Here is a 23,437-nt window from a genome sequence, read left to right as displayed (position 1 = left end):
CTACAGATTCAATGCAATCCCTATCAAACTACCACTGGCATTTTTCACAGAACTAGAACAAAAAATTTCGCAATTTGTATGGTAACACAAAAGACCCCGAATAGCCAAAGCAATCTTGAGAACGAAAAATGGAGCTGGAGGAATCAGGCTCCCTGACTTCAGACTATACTACAAAGCTACAGTCATCAAGACAGTTTGGTACTGGCACAAAAACAGAAACATAGATCAATGGAACAGGATAGAAAGCCCAGAGATAAACCCACGCACATATGGTCACCTTATCCTTGATAAAGGAGGCAAGCATATACAGTGGAGAAAAGATAGCCTCTTCAATAAGTGGTGCTGGGAAAACTGGACAGGTACATGTAAAAGTACGAAATTAGAACACTCCCTAACACCATACACAAAAATAAACTAAAAATCGATTAAAGACCTAAGTGTAAGGGCAGACACTATCAAACTCTTAGAGGAAAACATAGGCAGAACACTGTATGACGTAAATCACAACAAGATCCTTTTTGACCCAGCTCCTAGAGAAATGGAAATAAAAACACAAATAAACAAATGGGACCTAATGAAACTTAAAAGCTTTTGCACAGCAAAGGAAACCATAAACAAGACCAAAAGCCAACCCTCAGAATGGGAGAAAATATTTGCAAATGAAGCAACTGACAAAGGATTAATCTCCAAGATTTATAAGCAGCTCATGCAGCTCAATACCAAAAAAACAAACAATGCAATCCAAAAATGGGCAGAAGAACTAAATAGACATTTCTACAAAGAAGATATACAGATTGCCAGCAAACACATGAAAGGATGATCAACATCACTAATCATTAGAGAAATGAAAATCAAAATTACAGTGAGGTATCACCACACACCAGTCAGAATGGCCATCAAAATACCTACAGACAATAAATGCTGGAGAGGGTGTGGAGAAAAGGGAACCCTCTTGCACTGTTGGTAGGAATATAAATTGATACAGCCACTATGAAGAACAGTATGGAGGTTCCTTAAGAAACTAAAAATAGAACTACCATATGACCTAACAATCCCACTACTGGGCATATACACTGAGAAAACCATAATTCAAAAAGAGTCATGTACCACAATGTTCATTGCAGCTCTATTTACAATAGCCAGGACATGGAATCAACCTAAGTGTCCATCGACAGATGAATAGATAAAGAAGATGTGGCACATATATACAATGGAATATTACTCAGCCATAAAAAGAAACGATATTGAGTTATTTGTAGTGAGGTGGATGGACCTAGAGTCTGTCATACAGAGTGAAGTAAGTCAGAAAGAGAAAAACAAATACCGTATGCTAACACATATATATGGAATCTAAAAAAATGGTTATGAAGAACTTAGGGGCAGGATAGGAATAAAGACGCAGATGTAAAGAATGGACTTGAGGACACAGGGAGGGGGAAGGGTAAGCTGTGACAAAGTGAGAGAGTAGCATTGATATATATACACTACCAAATGTAAAATAGATAGCTAGTGGGAAGCAGCCACATAGCACAGGGAGATCAGCTCGGTGCTTTGTGACCACCTAGAGGGGTGGGATAAGGAGGGTGGGAGGGAAATGCAAGAGGGAGGAGATATGGTGATATATGTATATGTATAACTGATTCACTGTGTTATATAGCAGAAACTAACACACCATTGTAAAGCAATTATACTCCAAGAAATATGTTAATTCATTCATTCATTCATTCATTCATTTAAAAATGTCTTTGGCAATTATCATGTAAACTTTCCATCTGAAAACATTTTCACGATCATTTAAAAGGAGATGGATAATATAATTCAACTATATAAATAGATGATCATATTGGACTGCAATGAGAGCAGATGTTTTAAGTTATGTAAAATCTTACCCCATCTGGTTAAACCATAAAAATGTCTCAACAACAACCCACAGATGAAACGTTGCCAATAAAGCGATGCTAGCAGGGATTGGGTAGAAGTCAATTGTACTGGATTACTTCATAAAATACTTAAAGGCTATTAATAGAAAGATAATCATTTCACCTCTTACAGTCATTATCATTCCAAAAATTATTTTCAAAAATTTTAGAAATTCCCACTACCCACTGCAGGATAAATTTCACTATCAATCACAGTTGTTAAATTAAGCAGTTCATTTTCTCCCAGAGGACCTGGATCCTAGAAATCCACCCTGGAGTGGTTATATGTTTAAGTTAATTGAAACATTTACTCTATCCCCAATCTAAGAAGGATGAGCGCCAATAAGAGAATAAAATTAGAAACGGGCCAGACTCTCACCATCACAGACCCCATTCTCTTTCTGAAGAGTAGGTGGATCTATCATGAACATTTGGTTGATGTCAGTTTGCCTTATAGCAGGATTTCATTGCGTGAATTATTTCTAGTCTTTCAGCTACAAATAGGTGGCTACCAATATAAACTTGCGGCTTTATTCCAAGTTGAATTATTACCAGAAAAGTTTTCTAAGAGTAATAGAATTGAATCTCTTCAAACACAAAGCCTACTCTTCAGCCTCTCCACCACTTGAGTAGAAATGTTGTTATTCTCATCGCATTTCTTGTCCCCTCTTTTTAACTGCTCTGTGGAAACCCAGGACCACTTCACTTATTCATTCTAACTGGAAGAAAGGCCAGCAAAGATCCCTCACACCATGAAGAAGTCGGTAAAATGTTGAATTAATCACCTCCAGGCATGTGCAGATTCCTGCTTAGAACAATAAAAGGATTTCTTGAATCTCTGAGCAGCGATCCTAGATGCAGAGATAAATAAAGTGAAAGGTGATTTTAATTACAAGGACAAGTTTTTTTACTAATTTTTCAATATTTGTTCGGAATTCAACTAAGGGTGTACCATATTCACACAAACACATACCACCCCACCCCACAGTGTTCTATTTATACTAGAAGTTTGTTTAGCAAAACCTTTTTCATACACTATTAGAAATGAGACCATTAAGACTAACTGGCCAAGGCAATGAACATGAAAATTTTGAATTAAGTATTCTTTTATTTTAAATGGTTTTCTAGTCTTACTCATTGAGTTGGTGAAGGCTCGGCAAATGCTTCAAGTGAGAAAACCAAGACCATTAATATTCAGTTAGAGTAAATAAGCCCTGGTCTTACAAGAGATAGTTTAATTCAACAAACATTATATATAATCTTTGAAAAATATTAATCATAAAATATCATATTCTTAACTTAAAACCCTCCAATGGCTTCCCAATACATTTAAAAGAGAGTCCCAACTCCTGGTCCTGAGTGATCTGGCACCTGCCTACCTGTCCAGTTCTTCCTCTTACCTCTTTCCCCTTACCACAAAAGTACTTCAAACCATTCCTAGAATATGTCAAGCTTTTGCCTGCCTCAAGATTTTTTTGACTCTACTCTTCAGAACACTCTGTTAGGCTTGCCCCACTGTCAGTCGGGCCAGGGTGGCACTTTACATCCCCCAGGTCACCAATACAGAGAGGCCTGCTCTCTTATCCCATCATCCTGTTCGTTTGCTTTATAGCATGTACCACAATTTATAATTATTTTGTTTGTCTATGTTTCCTGTTTACTGTTATTCTCCTACTTCCAGAATATAAATTCTGTGAGGACAGGGTCTATATGTGTTTTGTTCTATTTGTTTCCCTGGCATCCAGAACAATTCAATTAGAATATGCTCAATAAATAAATGTCCTTTAGATGTGATAGTTTCTGAAAGGACATAGTGGTGAAATAATTCCCTGTTCTCAAAGAACTTAGAGTCTGAAGGGAAGGGAGGGTAGAAACACAGCTAGAATAAGAGAGGAATGAGAAAGTGCAAAAACTGGGGATGGAAACAGAAAATGGGTTGTAATGATTTGATTAGGGTTATGGAGAAGATTTAATGAAAAAACGGTGAAATTCAAAAGTGGTCATTGAATGTGATAAGAATATCGGGAACAAAGGTATAGAGTGAGGTATGTACAAGAAGGTCTGCAGGGTGTTGGAGAGTTTGGGCTGGACACAGTGTTGGTGTGTGTCATGGATTTGAGGTGGGAATGACGCTGGGAACGTGGGGTGGGGACTGGGAGAAGAGAGCATCAGAGCTCTGCCAAGGTATTCAGACCAAGCTTAGAGGACACTCAAGGAATGGTCACCTCGGCGGATAGAATGACATGTGGTCCACCCGGAAGTGCCTGCCCTAAAAGGACCAGAGCAAAGGCAGCCAACAGAGGACCTGGCCGGCAGGGTTTGCTCTGATGCCTTGGCGAAACCCTTTTCCCATCTCTTAATCACTGCTTGTTTCAGCACCTCGGGCTCTTGATTGAATAAACCCTCCAGAGATAATGCTTCTATCAATGGTGCATCAAAAATGAAATCTTACATTTTTCCCTCTTTAAGTGCATTTCATTACAAGTAGTTACCTTTTATTTTTTCTTTCAATTCTCAAAGGCTCTGCTGAGAGATAAAGGAAGAGAAGTAAGGACTTAGGTATTTGAGGTTTATGTTTCTAAGTAATGTTTTTAAACTCATGTCTAGTTTTATCAAGAGAGAAAATCGGGCAATTTTTCACAGGGTGAAGATAATGGCTTATTCCTCTGGCAGTTAAAGTATCTCCCATGCCCCTCTCTCTTTTTCTGGCTTTAATGCCAACTACAGCAGCACTAAACCTTGGCCAGACAAAGGCTGATATAGTCAGTGGACTGCTTTGCCAAGATAAGAATGAAGGTGAAAATAAGTCTTTATCCTCTTGGCACATATGTTTTACCCAATGGTAGCAGGAAGCCCATCTATTAGCTTTTTAAAAAGCTGTTTTCTAGTTGACGTAACAGAAAGAGATTTTAAGTCATCAAAAAAAACACCTAAAATCCCCTTAAGTAAGACCCAGTTTCTCCTAGATTTTCTTTTAAAATCTGCTAGTAGTTTCACTCTTTACTGTTACATAATTCAACATTTTTAATGTGGATAGTTTTGATTCCCCTATATCTCTCTATGACCCATGATGAGATCAGTTCTGTGAAAATATTTCTAAATGTCATTGGTGAAGTTAAACATGAGTTTGTTACACTCTTTTAACTTGATCAAGCTGCAATATAAGGGCTGGCCCTTAATGCAATTATCTGAATTTTGTTACCCTGAACCTACCTGCCTTTAACCACACACACACGTAAAATACAAACTTCTGCATTACTTATATGGAGGTTTTGTAGCCATGCACTTAAGTATTAAAATATGCAGAAACACCTAGAATCCTGTGGGGGGAGTAGGGAAAAGGTATAACAACGTTCCCAAGGACAGGTCTTGTGACCCCCAGGTTCAAGGACCTGCTTCTCTTTGAACTCCTAGAATCTCTGAACTTCAGGCTGGGGGAGCATGCATCACAAGTGTGAGGATTTTACATTTGTTGTGTGATCTTCCACCCTAAACAGTAAACTTCTATCTTCCCCGTGTGTCCATAGTTACTATGTATCCTATACTAAATAGACACTTGATAAATACATAAGAATGAATGGTATGAGAGGAAGAAAAATTTGAAATGTGTGAACTTAAATTCGTATTGGTTTTGTCAAGACTCCAAGCTGTTTCAATATGCCTGGTATATTTCAAAATGCAGAGAAAGTACTCATGCTTTGCAAAACACAAGTCTGAGTCCATCTTCCCCTACTTAAAGGCTTTCAGTGCCTTCACATTGCATTTAGAATAAATCCAAACATCTTCCCGTGGCTAAGAAGTCCCTGCCTGATTAGACCCTGGGTACATCATTATCTCTCTTTCCTGCTCATCCTGCACACTCTGAATTTTCTGATGTATTTCCATTCTTGAAACACATCTAGCTGTACCTTTGCTTAGGAGACTTTCACCTTCCCTCTTCCAGTATTTTCAAGACTAAATTCTTCTTTTCTTTTAGATCTCAAGACAGAGGTCACTTCTTCATTGAGACCTTTTCGCATTACCTAAACATTATTTTTTTGAGCATTTGCCTCTTGTATAATCTCAGCCTCCTTTTTGTTTCCTCCATGGGCCTTCAAGACAACTTTACAATCCATTTTGTGTGTGTGTGTGTCTATGTTCTTACTGAATGTGTGTCTTGTGTGTGATTTCTGTCTCCTGCATTAGAATGCTCACCCCATGAAGGCAGGGTCCTTTTCTATCCTGTTCACCACGTATCCCTAGCGCCTGGTACCGTGCCAGAAAATGGTAGCAGTCCAATATACATCTGTTGATTTTAAAATTGAAGGGTAGGTGCCAGGTGACTGAAACTATACTATTTCCTCCTAAAACTCCACCTCTGGGGAACATGTTTAAGTAAAATTGTTTTCAAGCATCTCTGACCCCTGTTTTTCGGACTCTTCCAGGAGCAGTCAGGCATTAATTAACCTCTCCAGCATGAAGACCACGTGACTGGCTACTCGGCCACTTGAGCCATTTGACTATAATCCATCTGTAAGTACAATTTCAGGTCGTTTCGGTGAGCATAAAATGGCATATACTGAAAGGGAGCGCTCCTTTTTTGGAAATCTGGTTCATTAGCAACACTGAGGAGTAATGGAGAGTGATCAGAGCATCACTTCTTCCTTCCGAGGCAACGGTGCCTTGGGGCTGCTGTCTAATAACCAATCTCTGCTAGCACCGGAGCCCCTTCTCTCAGGCCCTGAGAAACCCTGCCTGAGGCCAACAGCCAGATGCCTTGCTCCTGGCTTGCCTTGTTTCACAGAATTACAGACCTTTCTTTCCGATTCTGACGCTATTGTTGCTTACTTAGACCATAAAAAGCAAGCTGAGTATCAATCACATGGAACATTCAGTGCTAGACGCATGCTCTCAGCTATCAAAAAAAAAAAAAAACTCTTTATTATCAAAAGATCTCCCCGGACCTTATACGTTCCTGTCTCAGGTTTTGTATACGTTGATAAATTTGGTTAGGGCTCATTTTCACTTCTTGACAGTTGCTTTGCTTGTTTCAAATTCTCAGAAGCACACACTGTATGGAGATGAACTGCACAAAGTCCCTGAGAAATGTAAGTGGAAAAGCAATGGCTGTGTCAGCCGGGCTTATTACAAACTTCAGTTCCTCTTCCTAGCTCTGCACATCTTGCTTTGAGAAGTGCACGGAAGGTCAGCTGAAATTCAAGTCTCATCAAGTTACCCCGACTCGGAACAAAGGCACACTTTAGGTCTGGAACAACTCACAAGGAGTTTGGCACTCCTCAAGTTGCCTGCAAGGTGGGTCATGTTTGTTGACAATATAATAACCACACAAAGCTACGTTAGTTGTCCAATTGAAACTTTACCAAGTGAATGGGTTTTTTGAGTATCCTCCGTACTCTCAGAAAAGTTTTGGACATGGCTAAAAGCTGAAATAAAGTGTTAGTATAATTACAGCCCTGAAAGGACCTCCACACCGGTTTTGCAACAATATTTACAGTATCAAGAGTAAACATTTCAAACTACAAAGACTGAACACTCTAGTTAGGGGGAAAAACATGTATATAAAAAGCAAAAAGACAAGATGAGGTAAGAGCTCATAAGTAAATGAAAGCACATCCCTTCCATCCTTTAAATATTTTTTATTTTTATTTTTTATTGGAGTAACATTGCTTTACAATTTTGTGTTAGTTTCTGCTGTACAATGAAGTGAATCAGCTATATGTATACCTATATCCCCTCCCTCTTGGAATTCCATCCCCTCCTGACGACCCCTGCCCCCATCTAGGTCATCACAGAGCACCGAGCTGAGCTCCCTGTGCTATACAGCAGGTTCCCACTAGCTATCTATTTTACACATGGTAGGGTATTCATGTAAAACCTAATCTCCCTATTTGTCCCTCCCTCTCCTTTCCCCCCAGATCCACAGGATGTTCTCTACATCTGCGTCTCTATTCCTGCCCTACAAATAGGTTCAACTGTACAATTTTTCTAGATTCCACATGTATGTGTTAATATACAATATTTGTTTTCTCTTTCTGGCTTACTTCACTCTGTATGACAGACTCTAGGTCCGTCCACATCTCTACAAATGACCCAGTTTCGTTCCTTTTTATGGCTGAATAATATTCCATTGTATATGTGTACCACATCTTCTTTATCCATTCATCTGTCGATGGACACTTAGCTTGCTTCCATGTCCTGGCTATTGTAAATAGTGCTGCAATGAGCATTAGAGTACATGTGTCTTTTTGAATTATGGTTTTCTCAGGGTATATGCCCAGTAGTGGGATTGCTGGGCCATATGGGAGTTCTATTTTTAGTTTTTAAGGAACCTCCATACTGTTCTCCATAGTGGCTGTATCAATTTACATTCCCACCAACAGTGCAAGAGGGTTCCCTTTTCTCCACACCATCTCCAGCATTTATTGTTTGTAGGTATTTTGATGATGGCCTTTCTGACTGGTGTGTGGTGATACCTCACTGTAATTTTGATTTTCATTTCTCTAATGATTAATGATGTTGAGCATCCTTTCATGTGTTTCCTGGCAATCTGTATATCTTCTTTGAAGAAATGTCTATTTAAGTCTTCCTCCCATTTTTTAGTTGGGTTGTTTGTTTTTTTGATATTGAGCTCCATGAGCTGTTGGTATATTTTGGAATTAATCCTTTGTCCATTGCTTCATTTGCAAATATTTTCTCCCATTCTGAGGGTTGTCTTTTCATCTTGTTTATGGTTTCCTTTGCTGTGTAAAAGCTTGTAAGTTTCATTAGGTCCCATTTGTTTATTTTTGTTTTTATTTCCATTTCTCTAGGAGGTGGGTCAAAAAGGATCTTGCTGTGATTTATGTAAAAGAGTATTCTTCCTATGTTTTCCTCTAAGAGTTTTACAGTGTCTGGCCTTACGTTTAGGTCTTTAATCCATTTTGAGTTTATTTTTGTGTATGGTATAAGGGAGTGTTCTAATTTCATTCTTTTACATGTAGCTGTCCAATTTTCCCAGTACCACTTATTGAAGAGGCTGTCTTTTCTCCATTGTATATATTGGCTCCTTTATCAAAAATAAGGTGACCATATGTGCATGGGTTTCTCTCTGGGCTTTCTATCCTGTTCCATTGATCTGTATTTCTGTTTTTGTGCCAGTACCATATTGTTTTGATTACTGTAGCTTTGTAGTATAGTCTGAAGTCAGGGAGTCTGATTCCTACAGCACTGTTTTTTTGCCCTCAAGATTGCTTTGGCTATTCGGGATCTTTTGTGTCTCCATATAAATTTTAAGATTTTTTTTATTCTAGTTCTGTAAAAAATGCCATTGGTAATTTGATAGGGATTGCATTGAATCTGCAGATTGCTTTGGTAGTATAGTCATTTTCACAGTGTTGATTCTTCCAATCCAAGAACATGGTATATCTCTCCATCTGTTTATCAGCTTTGATTTCTTTCATCAATGTCTTATAGTTTTCTGAGTACAGCTCTTTTACCTCCTTTGGTAGGTTTATTCCTAGGTATCTTATTCTTTTTGTTGTAGTGGTGAATGGGATTGTTTCCTTAATTTCTCTTTCTGATCTTTCATTGCTAGTGTATAGGAATGAAAGAGATTTTTAGGCATTAATTTTTTATCCAGCAACTTTACCAAATTCATTGATTAGCTCTAGTAGCTTTCTGGTGGCATCTTTAGGATTCTCTATGTATAGTATCATGTCACCTGCAAAGAGTGACAGTTTTACTTCTTCTTTTCCAATTTGTATTCCTTTTATTTCTTTTTCTTCTCTGATTGCCTTGGCTAAGACTTCCAAAACTATGTTGAATAATAGTGGTGAGAGTGGACAACCTTGTCTTGTTCCTGATCTTAGAGGAAATGCTTTCAGATTTTCACCATTGAGAATGATGTTTGCTGTGGATTTGTCATATATGACCTTTATTATGTTGAGGTAGGTTCCCTCTATGCCCACTTTCTGGAGAATTTTTATCATAAACGGGTGTTGAATTTTGTCAAAAGCTTTTTCTGCATCTATGGGGATCATCATATGGTTTTTATTCTTCAATATGTTAATATGGTGTATCACATTGATTTATTTGCATATATTGAAGAATCCTTGCATCTCTGGGATAAATCCCCCTTGATGATGGTGTATGATCCTTTCAATGTGCTGTTGGATTCTGTTTGCTAGTATTTTGTTGAGAATTTTTGCATCTATGTTCATCAGTGATATTGGTCTGTAATTTTCCTTTTTTGTGATATCTTTGTCTTGTTTTGGTATCAGAGTGATGGTGGCCTCGTAGAATGAATTTGGGAGAGTTCCTCCCTCTGCAATTTTTCAGAAGAGTTTGAGAAAGATCGATGTTAGCTCTTCTCTAAATGTTTGGTAGAATTCCCCTGTGAAGCCATCTGGTCGTAGACTTTTGTTTGTTGGAAGATTTTTAATTACAGTTTCAATTTCTTTACTTGTGATAGTTCTGTTTATATTTTCTAATTCTTCCTGGTTCAGTCTTTGTAAATTGTACCTTCCCAAGAATTTGTCCATTTCTTCGTGGTTGTCCATTTTATGCCATAGAGTTGTGTGTAATAGTCTCTTATAATCCTTTGTATTTCTGCGGTGTCAGTTGTAATTTCTCCTCTTTCATTTCTAATTTTACTGATTTGTGTCCTTTCTCTTTTTTTTTTGATGAGTCTGGCTAAAGGTTTATCAATTTTGTTTATCTTCTCAAAGAACCAAGTTTTAATTTTACTGATCTTTGCTATTGTTTTCTTCATTTCTATTTCATTTATTTCTGCTCTGATCTTTATGATTTCTTTCCTTCTACTGACTTTGTGTTTTCTTTGTTCTTTCTCTAGTTACTTTAGGTGTAAGGTTAGATTGTTTATTTGAGATTTTTCTTGTTTCTTGAGGTGAGATTAAATTGCTATAAAATTCCTTTTTAGAACTGCTTTTGTTGCATCCCATAGGTTTTGGGTCATCGTGTTTTTGTTGTCATTTGTTTCTAGGTATTTTTTAAATTTCTTCTTTGATTTCTTCAGTGATCTCTTGGTTATCTAGGAGTGCACTGTTTAGCCTCCATGTATTTGTGGTTTTTTTCAGTTTTTCTTCCTGTAATTGATTTCCAATCTCATAGCACTGTGGTCAGAAAAGATGCTTGATATGATTTCAGTTTTCTTAAATTTTCTGAGGCTTAATTTGTGGCCCAAGGTATGATCTATCCTGAAGAATGTTCCATGTGCACTTGAGAAGAAAGTGTATTCTGCCACTTTCAAGTGAAATGTCCTATAAACATCAATTAAATCTATCTGGTCTAATGTGTAATTTAAAGCTTGTGTTTCCTTATTTATTTTCCGTTTGGATGATCTGTCCATTGGTGTAAGTGGGGTGTTAAAGTCCCCCACTATTATTGTGTTACTGTCAATTTCCCCTTTTATTGTTGTTAGCATTTGCCTACGTATTGAGGTGCTCCTTTGTTGGGTACATAAATGTTTATAATTGTTATATTTTCTTCTTGGACTGATCCCTTGATCTTTATGTAGTGTCTCTCCTTGTCTCTTGTAACAGTCTTTATTTTAAGTCTATTTTATCTGATACAAGTATTGCTACTCCAGCTTTCTTTTGATTTTCATTTGCATGGAATATCTTTTTCCATCCCTTCACTTTCAGTCTGTATGTGTTCCTAAGACTGAAGTGGGTCTCCTGTAGACAGCATATCGATGGGTTTTGTTTTTGTATCCATTCAGCCAGTCTGTGTCTATTGGTTGGAGCATTTAATCCGTTTACATTCAAGGTAAGTATTGATATGAATGTTCCAATTACCAGTTTCTTAATTGTTTTGGGTTTGTTTTTGTGGGTCTTTTTCCTCTCTTGTGTTTCCCACCTAGAGAAGTTCCAGTTACCATTACTAGTTACCATTCAAAATTAAATGACTCTACATGATTTACCCATAACCACTTCTACACTTCTTGTCCTCCTGCTTTCTTTCCCCATCTTCTCCACTCCAAATTTGTTTCTGCCTTAGGGCCTTTGCACTGGCCATGCTCTCTGATGTGAAGTTTATTACCCCAGATGATAAAAAAGTTCTCAACTCAAATGGTACCCCACTGTCCTTACCACTCCCAACCCTGTTTCCAGCATAGTATTTATCACTTTGATATTTTATCTCTTTATTTACTAAAATTATCTTATTTACTTACTTGTTTAATATTTGTCTTCCCACTCCAGAATGTAAGCTCCATGAGGGGAGGGACTTTGTATCTGCCATATATACAGAACCTACATCTGTCACACAATGTGTTTAATAGCAATGTGTTGAGTGAATAAATTAATAATGAATAAAGATCACTAATAGTAACAAACACATTAAGGCTTTATTTTATTAGGAACAGTATTACACAGCACTGTGAGGAAAGTATAAATTGGGTGGAATAGATACAAGAACTAGCACAGTTCAGGGGAGATGGGGAATCCCTAAGGGACAAACATATCAGAAAGCCCCCCACCTAGGTAGGCGGACCATAGGAAAAGGGTGAATTTGGGGACAGGAGGCTTGGAGGAAGGGATTTGCTGGAACAAATATAAAGGGAGAAGTGATGTATATAACATGTTGGGAGTCATATAAATCGACTGGAAGTTATAGGAGAGGGCTAAAGTAGGAAAAAAGAGGAAATGAGGGCAAAGCCTCTACCTTGGAAGGCCTTGAATAAAGGGTAAAAAAAAATGACAGCCTCACTGAGGGTTATAATCATTGAAGATAACATTGCAAAAGAGTCAGAAAATGGTCATCACAATTATCAGAAAGTGTTACTTCTAGGCAATGAGGTGGGAAGAGTATCATAGGCGCCTGCTCAGGAAGCTTCTAGAGTTTCTGGAGCTATATATTTTTAAATATTTTTCTGTGTATATGCTATATTTCAGAAGTTAAAAAAAAAATGTTAAAGGCAGTAAAACATGGAGGTCAGGAGGTAGGCACTGGTGTCAGACAATCTGGGCTTAAATCTCAGCTTTGCCTCTTATGAGTCTTGTGTTCTACCATGTGTTACTTCATTCCTCTGAGGCTGAGTTCTCTCCTTGGTAAAAATGGGGAAATTTACTATCAACTTCATGGGTTGTCATGAAAACTAAGTGAAAGAATACAGGTAAATCATTTAAGAGAGTGCCTGGCAGATAGTAAACACTCACCATTGGTAACTGTTTATATTAATTCTGAGGGCTTTTGTATCCCAAACTGCATTGATTTGAGTTGCCTGTCTTTAAAAGGAGGCACCATGTTATTGCTAGAAATGCACCGATACCTAAAGAGTTCTGTGTTCACTCAGAACCTCCAGGCATGATGCCTGCTTTGTAATAAATTTCCTGGGTAATTACAGCCCAGCCATCCAGTGACTGGTCCATGGACTTGTATTGAAAATAATCAATATAGCCAAAGAGGTGATATGAAAAGTTTCTTCAGTCACAGGATTAAGGAGCGGTTGAAATACTCTGACTGCAATCAACCAAGCATAAGGAGTTGAGAATCAGACCTTACTGAAAATCTTAGCAATGCAAAGGGAGGTATTTCTCTTAGGAATGCGTGAACCAGACAATGAATATTTGAGGGGATGGAAAAGTAAAGAGAGGAGTCATAAATGGTTTTAGGATTCAAGCCTTAGTGGTTGCAAGGTTGATGAAAAAGTTGAATTATTCCAGAGGGAGGTATCAGTACATTTTCAGCAATAACATGGAAACTCCACCCATCCAGGATGGCATATTTGACATAGAAATAAGTCCTGTTATAATCAGAAGTGAGCTTCCTACTCATGCTCAACTGAGCCTTTCCAACAATTATTTTTGCATCATTTTATGTGTGTCTACAAGTGGGCAAGAGGAGACCATACATGCTTATCTCCTGTAGGTTCACAACCTATTTAGAAAAGATATTGATCTGAGCAAAGTGTTAACCAAGAATTCCAAGAATGGAGACCTGGATGGGGGCCAAAAAAAAAAAAAAATGTGTTTAGGGTTTGTTAGGACTGTAGCGCAGAGACACAGCTTCAAGAAGCACTTGAATTGTTCCACTGGATGACAAAATGGTGGGTGGGTTGGGGGGGCAGAGTTTATAAAGGCAAAAAACTGCAAGGCTACATTGCAGTTGAGAATTAGGACTGGAGCTACCAAGAAGTAAGGGTGCTGTTAAGCAAGAATTAGTTGGGATTCAAAAAGATTACATAGCTGTGAAGGGAGGGAACTTTGAGACTACAAGGTTGCAGCCAGCAGCTGCTAGCAGATATTTTGAAAACAGCCGGTGGTGTCCTTGGGTTTGATACAGTTCAGGAAATTCAAGTTTTTAGTGATACAGGAAGTATCTGAAGCCACATCCACAATGGCTATCTCTTTTTGATACGTGAATCATAGTTCTCCACTTTGATTTTTTTTTTAACATCTTTACTGGAGTATAATTGCTTTACAATGTTGTGTTAGTTTCTGCTGTATAACAAAGTGAATCGGCTATATGTATACTTATATCTCCGTATCCTCTCCCTCTTGCGCCTCCCTCCCACCCTCCCTATCCCACCCCTCTAGATGGTCACAAAGCATGGAGCTGATCTCCCTGTGTTATGTGGCTGCTTCCCACTAGCTATCTATTTTACATTTGGTAGTGTGTATATGTCAAGGCTACTCTCTCACTTAAATGATCTTAAATATGTCATCAAAACAGGGTGGCGGTAAAGAGCAGAAGAACACTTTACCCAGGTTTCCTGCTGCCCCTGGGTTCCTCTTGAGTAAAGCTGAAGCTGGTCTGTGTGGGTATGACCCTGCCAGAGTTGAGAAAAATGAGGAATTCTTGCTATGTCACAGCTCTTTTACACTTGGGCTTACATCTTCCTTCCAGAAGAACTTACAATAATCATTTATGAATTTCTTTTTTTAATTAATTAATTTATCTATTATTTATTTTTGGCTGTATTGGGTCTTTGTTGCTGGGCGCGGCTTTCTCTAGTTGCGGCAAGCGGGGGCTACTCTTCATTGCGGTGCGCAGGTTTCTCATTGCGGTGGCTTCTTTTGTTGCAGAGTTCGGGCTCTAGGTGCGCGGGCTCAGTAGCTGTGGCTCATGGACCCTAGAGCGCAGGCTTAGTAGTTGGGGCACACAGGCTTAGTGGCTCCGTGGCATGTGGGATCTTCCTGGACCAGAGCTCGAACCCGTGTCCCCTGCATTGGCAGGCGGATTCTTAACCACTGTGCCACCAGGGAAGCCCTATTTATGAATTTCTGATTGTATTAGTTTCCTGTTGTAGCTCTAACAAATTACCAAAAACAGTGGTTTATAACAACACAAATTATTATCTTATAGTTCTGTAGGTCAGAAATATGACACAAGTCACACTGGGCTAAAATCAGGGTGGCAGCTGGGCTGCTGTGTTCCTTTCTGGAGACTGCAGTGAAGAAGCCCTTTCCTTGCATTCTTCAACTTCTAGATACTGCCTGCCTTCCTTGGTTGACAGCACCCTTCATTTTCAAAGTACATCACTTCAATCTCTGCTTCTGGTGTCACATCCTTACAGATTCTGACCCTCACGTTTTCCTTTTCAAAGGATCTTTGTGATTTCATTGGAGTCACCCAAGATAATCCAGGTAATCTTTCTATCTCAAGATCCTTAACTTGGTCACATGCAAGTTCTTTTGTCAAGCCATATTCATAGGTTACGGGGATTAGGACATGGCATCTTTGAGGAAGGAGAGGGGGCGTTGTTCACCCACCACACTGATTAAGGAGCTGTTTACAAGTTTGGGGTTCTCTTGATCCTTGAACCAAACTGTACTCCAGGAAGAGCACATGTTTATCCGCTAGTCTCCCCTGAACAACATCTTAGACTCCAAGTTGTATGGGCCTTGAGAAAACCACACCCTTAACAACCACCAAATGGGTGTTTCAGCTAGGATACCCACGTCTTTAAAGGAGGTAGGTAATTTTTTTTTTTTAATTATTTGCTGGTTTTTTTTTTTAGTTTTTATTTATTTATTTATTTATGGCTGTGTTGGGTCTTCGTTTCTGTGCGAGGGCTTTCTCTAGTTGCGGCAAGTGGGGGCCACTCTTCATTGCAGTGCGCAGGCCTCTCACTATCGCGGCCTCTCTTGTTGCAGAGCACAGGCTCCAGACGCGCAGGCTCAGCAATTGTGGCTCACGGGCCTAGTTGCTCCGCGGCATGTGGGATCTTCCCGGACCAGGGTTCGAACCCGTGTCCCCTGCATTGGCAATCAGATTCTCAACCACTGCGCCACCAGGGAAGCCCTGGCAAATGTTTTTGATAATTACTGAGATTAAGCATGTCTTTGTACCACTAACTTCCATGTAAGTTTCTTGTGTCTCCAGCAGAGCCTAGTATATATTCTCGTACATAGTAGGTATATAGTAATTTTAATATTTATCGAAAGAGTGAACGAGCCTGTTATAAAAACAGGTGTAATTTCACATGCCAGTATTTTTGCATGGCAGCATAAAATTTATTACAAAATGAAAGGGCTTTAGTCAGACAGAAGGGACATAAAGGCAGTCATTACTGGAAAAATGGAAATTTCAACTTAGTCCACCAAAGGGCTTAGAAAACAAAACAAAAACAAGCAGAGGAAACCATCCATTTATAAGTTCCCACCCTTTAACATATGGGTGACAAATGATAACATGTTATATATTTACTTGAATGATTGATTGATAATAACAAGTGAAGGTAAAATATTTTAAGGCACATTGACCCACTTTCCTGGAACAGTAAATGTAGCCTGTGTGAAAGTGGATGTATTAACTCAATGTTATTCAAACAACATGTTTTACCTTTTGTTTGCCACTTCTTCCAGCTCTTCCTAAAAATAAACTTGGCAATTATGACTTGTTCATTTTGCTTCATCTTATAAAAATAAAATCCTATTCATAATCTCTGCATCCTACAAATCAGTTGTAAATCTGAGGTAGCCAGGAGAAAACTCATTTCCACCCACACACTTTAAAGTTCTTTTTTTTTCCCCACAAATTAACCATAATAACCATAATAATAATACACAAAGGTTCAAGTTTTTCCTAACACCTCCATCTACGGCTAGATAAGAAAGCAGCAGCCCTTGTCCCCACCACCAACATTTCTGGATCTAAAAACCTCTTAGTTCTGTATTCTCTTTTTCTTTTTTGAATTTTATTATTATTTTTTATACCACAGGTTCTTTTGTTTGTTTTGTTTTTTAATAGCTACTTTATTTATTTATTTATTTATTTATTTTTAGCTGTGTTGGGTCTTCGCTTCGTGCGAGGGCTTTCTCCAGTTGCGGCAAGCGGGGGCCACTCTTCATCGCGGTGCGCGGGCCTCTCACCATCGCGGCCCCTCCCGTTGCGGGGCACAGGCTCCAGACGCGCAGGCTCAGCAGCTGTGGCTCACGGGCCCAGACGCTCCGCGGCATGTGGGATTCTCCCAGACCAGGGCTCGAACTCGTGTCCCCTGCACTAGCAGGCAGATTCTCAACCACTGCGCCACCAGGGAAGCCCATACCACAGGTTCTTATTAGTTATCTATTTTATACACAACAGTGTATACATATCAATCCCAATCTCCCAATTCATCCCACCACCACCACCACCACCCCCCGCTTTACCCCCTTGGTGTCCACACATTCGTTCTCTACATCTGTGTCTCTATTTCTGCCTTGCAAACTGGTAAAACTCATTTTCTTAAGCACTTTTTAAATTAATAGTCTGAAATACATTCTCTTTATGGATGTTAGAGAATAGAATAGAAAAACAAATGTTTATTTGTTCTCTCTGATGAAAATGTCTAATGCTAGAAGAAGAAACTTTGGTTCCCACAGAAAATATTGGCTTCCCCATTAGCCATCTGCTAGATGGTGAGAATGTTCTGTGTGGCTTTCTCAGCTGGAACATTTGGAAAATGAATACATTGTTGCAAGAACTTACATGATTGTCCATAATGTTTGTGATAATGTTGTTGACTTACCAGATGTCCTGGAAATTCCTGGGGTGGAAGTATTTCCAGTCTTTCCAAACCCATCCGTTATGTGGCAGAATGGTTTTTGGTATATATGACTCTACCTCTTTCTCATGGTTACTGTGGAATTTTTCATGCAGACAGTCATTCTGTGGAGTAAAACAAGATGGAAATAGATATCATTGAACTGCTCATGTTATTCTAAACTCTACCCTGATCCACAGTGCATAACAGATCTATTATTTGCCATTCTGCAAAATAATTCCTTCTCCAAACCCAACTATATACATCTCTCCTCATGTAAGATTAAATAGCATGACCTTCATTGTATTCATCTCCAGCTGGTAGAAAAGCAACCAAGTCTAACAGTTGAGTGCTTTGCCCACTCATTATGCCTAAGGAGTTTGCTTGAAATGTGAATAACCTCTGTTTTCAGTGCAGGCTTTCCCTTTTGAAATTAGATTAATGAAGTGATGAATAAAGTGAAAAGTCCTTTACACTTTGGCATGAAAATAGCTTAGACGCCTTCTCTTGCAAATGGAATTATCTCTTACAGGTCTGCTTCTCTACCTGTTTGCCTTTCATTTCAAAGCAACAGAATTCTCTGAGCACAGGGAGGACTTGTTCTAAATGGGAGTCCATTTAGTATCCGTAGAATTCTGACTGCCATACACACTGTATATGGCAATGTTTACTTATCAAACTATATGACATGAGTTCTTTTTATCTTTTACTTCTATCAAAAGGAGATCCCATAAGAGTGTTTGTCTCCAAAGATCTTAGAGTGCAGCTTAATTTATATTTGAGTATCCTATTCTATCTGATCTTATGCCACTTGTCTTTACGAGTATCCACCGACTGCCATCCTCCATCCTGGGGCTCTGCCATCAGCCTACACAATCCCTGCAGAGATGACCATGTCCCAGTGGTCCCTTCAGCTCTAAGCAATTCTGTTGCCTAGAGACATGGGAATATCTGATGAGCTGTCGATCCCATTCCTCTTAGATGGGCCCCACAGCCAGCCCTTCACTGGGCTTTTCCATTTTGGGTGTCACCATGAAGAAAGTGGGCTTAATCATCTTTGCCCCTAGGTCTCATGCACCCTTCTTGTGTTGTCCTGCCTTCCCACCACTCTTCTTGCAAGCAAAGCCCAGGTCCCTGTCTTCTGGGCACACTGAGGTCTCTGTTCTCACTGCCCCTCTTTCCTCTTCATTCCCCTTCATTCCACCTGGAGGAATTCCATAAACTGGAAGGTATTCTCTCTATCAGAATGATAGCAAGTGGAAATTATAATGGAGTAATCATAGTCCGGGCATACAAAACTGGGCAGCCATTGAGCATCTGGTCTCAGACACATCCCTGCCCCACTGAGCCCTTGAATTTTCTCTGAACTGTATCAAACTCAAGGACACCACCACCTGTTTTCAAAACAAAATCTGCTAGCAGCTGCTAGCTGCACCCCTGTAGTTTCAGAGTTCTCCCCCTTTGCAACTACATAATCATTTTGAACCTCAACCAACCTTTGCCTGACAAGCGCCCTTACCCCTTATGGGCTGCAATCCTAATTCTTGACAAATTATGTAACCCTGCAGTTTTTTGCCTTTATAAGCCTCTCCCATTTTGTCGTCTGGCAGAACACAATTCAAGTGCTTCTTTAATCTGTGTCTCCCAGGCTGCAGTCCTAACCACCCCCAAATAAACGCATTTTTATTTCAACCAGGTCTCCTTTCTTGGAATTCTTGGTTAACAAGAACAATCTCCTTGAAGGGGCTGGTTTTGAGGAACCTAAACCTGTGTATGGCTTTTTGTTGTCGTCCTGTCCCTGTTCTGCTTTTCCCCTGAGGCAATAGGGTAATGAAGGAGAGGAAAAGGGGACATGAGGAGGAGACATTTAAAAACATCTGCTAATCTCGCAAAACAATCATGCCACTACCTAACTAGAAACTGAAAAGAGTAATAAATGGAAGAGAAGGCCAGAATGTAGGATGAAGGATCGATAACTTTACCAGCAATTTTCTGAGAGTCAAAGGACTTGGCTCCCACTGTCTTTTTTAGAGTCTGGTATCCACACAGCACACCTCCACATTCTTAGTCCCCACTGCCCGACGTGCAGGTCAATCCAGGTCTCATATTTCCAAGTTTGAATTTGATAAGAAATGCCAAGAGTTATTCAATCTCTGATTAAATGAATGAATAAATACAAATCGGTAGCAGAAAAAAATATTGACCACTATATTGTCCTTCAACACCATATGTGGTTCTGATGGAAAGTTGGTTTTTGCTGTTGTTGTTGTTGTTATTAACAAGAGTCTTCTACTTTGGGAATATCCCTATAAGAAAAAAAAATCATGAAAATATATGCTCTTCCCCACCCCAGACTAACTGGATCAGATGGGTTCCAATCATAGGTGTTTTCAAAGCTCCCTGAGTGATACTAACCCTGGAGGTTGAGAACCACCATTCCTGCCTACTACTCCCATTTACACAGGTAGGTTGTCATCTAACCAAGGTGCATCATCATAAGTTAAAAAGCAACCGTTTATCTGTAGATCCATCCTATTTGCTGCAAATGACATTATTTCATTATTTTTTATGGCTGAGTAATATTCCATTATATATATATACCACAACTTCTTTATCCATTCATCTGTCAATGGACCTTAGGATCTAGAGATTATCATATTAAGTAAGTCAGACAGAGAAAGACAAATATCATATGATATCACTTATATGTGGAATCTAAAAAAAGAATACAAATTAACATATTTACAAAACAGAAATGACTCACAGGCTTAGAAAACAAACTTATGGTTACCAAAGGGGAAAGGTGGGGGAGGGATAAATTAGGAGGTTGGGATTAACATATACACACGACTATATAGAAAATAGGTAATCAGGGCTTCCCTGGTGGCGCAGTGGTTGAGAATCTGCCTGCTAATGCAGGGGACACGGATTCGAGCCCTGGTCTGGGAAGATCCCACATGCCACGGAGCAGCTGGGCCCGTGAGCCACAACTACTGAGCCTGCGCGTCTGGAGCCTGTGCCCCGCAACGGGAGGGGCCGCGATAGTGAAAGGCCCATGCACCGCAATGAAGAGCGGTCCCCGCACCGCGATGAAGAGTGGCCCCCACTTGCCACAACTAGAGAAAGCCCTCGCATGAACCGAAGACCCAGCACAGCCAAAAAAATAAAATAAAAAAAATAAAATAAAATAAAAAAAAAAAATAAAATAAAAGTAGCTATAAAAAAATGCAGATTTAAAAAAAAAAAAAAAAAAAAAAAAAGAAAATAGGTAATCAAAAAGGACCTACTGCATGGCACCAGGAACTCTACTCAACACTCTATAATAACCTATATGGGAAAAAAATCTGAAAAAGAATAGATATATGTATATGTATAAATAAATTACTTTGCTGTACACCTGAAACTAACACAACATTATTCAACTATAATCCAATATAAAATTAAAATTTTAAAAAATAAATTACAATAATGGTGATAACCTCCAAAAAAAAAACAAAGCAACCGTTTAAAACTACTTCTCTAGGGAGGAAGCTTCAGAGCCACGGAGGAGAGCGCAGCCACAGAGGTGCGCAGGGCAAAGCGGAGAGATTCCCACACAGAGGATCGGTGCCGACCAGCACTCACCAGCCCAAGAGGCTTGTCTGCTCCCCCGCCGGGGCGGGCGGGGCTGGGAGCTGAGGCTCGGGCTTCGGTCGGATCGCAGGGAGAGGACTGGGGTTGGCGGCATGAACACAGCCTGAAGGGGTTAGCGCACCACAGCTAGCCGGGAAGGAGTCCGGGAAAAAGTCTGCGGTGGCCGAAGAGGCAAGAGACTTCTTCTTGCCTCTTTGTTTCGCGTCACGCAAGGAGAGGGGATTCAGAACGCCGCCCTCCAGAGAAAGGCGCGAGCCGCGGCTAAAAGCGCAGACCCCAGAAACGGGCATGAGATGCTAAGGCTGCTGCTGCCGCCACCAAGAAGCCTGTGTGCAAGCACAGGTCACTATCCACACCTCCCCTCCTGGGAGCCTGTGCAGCCTGCCACTGCCAGGGTCCCGTGATCCGGGGACAACTTCCCCGGGAGAACACACGGCGCGCCTCCGGCTGGTGCAACGTCACACAGGCCTCTGCCGCCGCAGGTTCACCCCGCATCCGTACCCCTCCCTCCCTCTGGCCTGAGAGAGCCAGAGCCCCCGAAGCAGCTTATCCTTTAACCCCGTCCTGTCTGGGCAGGGAACAGACGCCCTCAGGCAACCTACATGCAGAGGCGGGTCCAAATCCAAAGCTGAACCCTGCGAGCTGTACGAACAAAGAAGAGAAAGGGAAATCTCTCCCAGCAGCCTCAGAAGCAGCGGATGAAAGCTCCACAAACAACTTGATGTACCTGCATCTGTTGAATACCTGAATAGACAACGAATCATCCCAAATTCAGGAGGTGGACTTTGGGAGCAGAATATATTAATTTTTCCCCTTTTCCTTTTTCTGTGAGTGTATATGTGTATGCTTCTGGGTGAGATTTTGTCTGTATAGCTGTGCTTTCACCATTTGTCCTAGGGTTCGGTCCGTCCATTTTTTTTTTTTTTTTTTTACTTAAAATATTTGTTTTTCCTTAATAAATGTTTTCTTAATAATTATTTCCTTATTTTCCATTTTTAAAAAATAAAAAAAAAATTTTCTTAATAAGTTTTTTCATACTTTTTATTTTAAAAAAGTAAAAAATTTTTTTCTTAATAAATTTTTTCCTTAATGATTATTTTCTTATTTTTTATTATAAAACATTAAAAAAATTATTTTTAAAAATTAAAATTTTTTTTTCTTAATAAATTTTTTCTTAATAATTTTTTTCTTATTTTTTATTATAATAGCTTTATTTTATTTTATTTTATTTTATCCTCTTTCTTTCTTTCTTTCTTTCTTTCTATTTTTTCTCCCTTTTATTCTCAGCTGTGTGGATGAAAGGCTCTTGGTGCTCCAGCCAGGCATCAGGGCTGTGCCTCTGAGGTGGGAGAGCCAACTTCAGGACACTGGTCCACAAGAGACCTCCCAGCTCCACTTAATATCAAACGGCAAAAATCTCTCAGAGATCTCCATCTCAACATCAAGACCCAGCTTCACTCAATGACCAGCAAGCTACAGTGCTGGACACCCTATGCCAAACAACTAGCAAGACAGGAAAACAGCCCCATCCATTAGCAGAGAGGCTGCCTAAAATCATAATAAGTCCACAGACACCCCAAAACACACCACCAGACGTGGATGTGCCCACCAGAAAGACAAGATCCAGCCTCATCCACCAGAACACAGGCACTAGTCCCCTCTACCAGGAAGCCTACACAACCCACTGAACCAACCTTAGCCACTGGGGAGAAATACCAAAAAAAACGGGAACTATGAGCCTGCAGCCTGTGAAAAGGAGACCCCAAGCACAGTAAGATAAGCAAAATGAGAAGACAGAAAAACACACAGCAGATGAAGGAGCAGGGTCAAAACACACCTGACCTAACAAATGAAGAGGAAATAGGCAGTCTACCTGAAAAAGAATTCAGAATAATGAGAGTAAAGATGATCCAAAATT

General features: G+C 39.8%; 1 long non-coding RNA gene across 1 annotated transcript; it reads left to right on the top strand.

Annotated features, from left to right (window-relative positions):
• The first annotated feature begins 510 nt into the window (after positions 1-510).
• On the top strand, positions 511-21,659 carry LOC309615722. Its single transcript, XR_014237019.1, has 3 exons — positions 511-17,082; positions 17,415-20,751; positions 21,155-21,659. It is a non-coding gene; the product is annotated as an uncharacterized lncRNA (long non-coding RNA).
• Positions 21,660-23,437: the final 1,778 nt, after the last annotated feature.

The sequence above is a fragment of the Balaenoptera borealis genome, assembly GCF_965194805.1.
Source record: "Balaenoptera borealis genome assembly, chromosome: 18".
NCBI classification, from domain to species: Eukaryota; Metazoa; Chordata; class Mammalia; order Artiodactyla; family Balaenopteridae; genus Balaenoptera; species Balaenoptera borealis.
This window is presented reverse-complemented; position numbering and strand designations above follow the sequence as displayed.